The sequence below is a fragment of the Lethenteron reissneri genome, chromosome 56 (genome assembly GCF_015708825.2).
Source record: "Lethenteron reissneri isolate LAM-NWPU_2019-01 chromosome 56, ASM1570882v1, whole genome shotgun sequence".
Classification (NCBI taxonomy): Eukaryota; Metazoa; Chordata; class Hyperoartia; order Petromyzontiformes; family Petromyzontidae; genus Lethenteron; species Lethenteron reissneri.
The window spans coordinates 4,136,874-4,138,922 of NC_083834.1; the positions used below are offsets into that span (position 1 = coordinate 4,136,874).

The following is a 2,049-nucleotide window of genomic DNA, read 5'->3' on the forward strand; positions in this document are numbered from 1 at the left end:
CTCTCTCTCTCTCTGTGTGTCTCTCTCTTTATCTCTGTCTCGACGAGAGCGAGACAATCCTGAGCGGCTGCTGCCCCTGCCCTGGTGGGACCCGAGCGCACGAGGCGAGAGGGGCCCGATCCAAAGGCACCTCGCGTGGCCGTGCCGTTGGGATGCGACGCCTCGTGTGGGATGCAGAGAGCGGGCACTCTGCACGGGCCGTGACGGAGTCGAAAAATCTCTCCCTATTTTAAATTAAAATAAAAAAATTCTCTCCCACTCTCTTTTTTTTTCATTTTTACTTTTCCAAAGCTCCCGAGAAAGCTTGCAAAAATTTCCGACACCGACTGTGTTTCAAGTCAGCGTGGCGGGGGTATTGGGAAAAGTTTTCAATTAGCAATAATCGCGCCTCGGATAAACCTCATTGGCTACGATACTGTCACTGCACAAAGCTCTCATCTCTCTCTTCTCTCTCGCCTCTTTTTTTACGATCACAGGAAGCAAGAAGATGCTCGGTGTAGTCGGCACTTGGCTTCTATCATCATTTCGTTTGTTTATGCTTTGCTTTATGTAAACCTTTTTAAATGAAATATTTAACAAAATATTTCTCGCTCTGCTCTCTTTTCCCATTTCCTCTCTCTCTACCCCCCTCTCTGCCCCCCTCTCTCTACCCCCTCTCTCCCTCTTCTCTCTCCTATTCCTCCTTTTTTACGATCAGTGGAAACAAGAAGATGCTCGGTGTAGTCGGCACTTTGCTTCGTTCATCATTTCGTAATTTTTTTTTTATAATAACTTTGCTTTATGTAAACCCCAACCTCTCGCTCACTCTCTCGCTCTCTCTCGTTCTGCACGCAGCCCTTCTCGCAGTCCGACGGCCTCTGACGGGTAGCTCACAATCTACACGCAGAGCTCCCCGTCATCTGCCACCGAGCACACGGCCTCCTCCATCGCCCACTGCTCCTTGAAGGCCGGCACGGCGTGGGTCAGCAGCCGCGCCGCATGGCGGAACTCCAGCCCACACACCCTGGGGGCTCCGACCAGAGCGCGGAAGATGCCCAGGCTGCTGGCCGGACGTTTCCCCTCCAAGGCCACCTTCCTCGCCCTGTGCATGGCGAGCTTGGCGTAGCAGCTATCTCTCTCTGCCGTCACCGTGAAACCGCCGCTTGCATCTCAATCACCGGTCCTGACAGGGCTCCACATCGCCGCTTGTTACGCGCGTTGCTTCACAGCGCACACTCAAAGAAGGGGAATCTGGGCTCGATCCCCGGCCCCCGGGGGGTCCCTTCGCGCGTGCAATACGGGGGTCTAGGGGGAGCGGTGGTGCAGCGGTTAGCGCAGCGAACCCGGCGACCCGAGGTCGATTCCCGCTCACGGCCAACGACAGTGGCGAATATCTGTGCCGGTCCTGGGCCTCCCCTGGATCGACTCAGCCTCGAATGAATGCCTGGTGCGGTGTGTAGTAAACATCGCCAATGGGGACACAAAGGCGGTCGGGCGTGGTTCTGGCCACCAAGCCCCCTCGTGTGCCGTTCCAGGCCTTCATAGGTGCTCGCTAACAGCACTTGCCACAACAGTCTGTTAAGGCTACACGGGGGATCTTTGTCTTTGGTAATGATGACAATGATGGCGATGATGTTGATGATGATGGTGGTGAGGATGGTGATGATGGTGATGATGATGAGTGCCCGGTGTTGTGTGTAAACATTGGGGAGACAAAGGCGGCCGGGCGTGGTGCTGGCCACCCCGTGGTGCCCTTATAAAACTCAACGTTTAACCTACTCACGCCGGCTTGTGCCCGCCCTCACAGTCGGCCATATTTTGCGGAATACACCACGCCGCCGTTGACCCTGCAGGCCATTGACCGAGCAACCCAACGTTCCTACCAGCTCCCTCCGCAGGAATGTGTTTGTGATGGCACTTGTTAAACCCGGTGAAGGTTTTTCTTGAGTCTCAAGACGATTTTCTTTCTTACAGGAGGTCCCTGCAGTGTAGGGAAGGTGGCGATCTCAATTGCTGTGTGTGTGTGGTCACAGTGGAGTCAAATCACAGCCACGCTCACACACAAGACAA

At 54.7% G+C, this 2,049-nt stretch overlaps 1 non-coding gene across 1 annotated transcript; it reads right to left on the minus strand.

Moving 5' to 3' along the window:
* Nucleotides 1-291: 291 nt before the first annotated feature.
* On the minus strand, nucleotides 292-433 carry LOC133357134 (U4 spliceosomal RNA). The gene has a single exon (XR_009756931.1). It is a non-coding gene; the product is annotated as a U4 spliceosomal RNA (small nuclear RNA).
* Nucleotides 434-2,049: the final 1,616 nt, after the last annotated feature.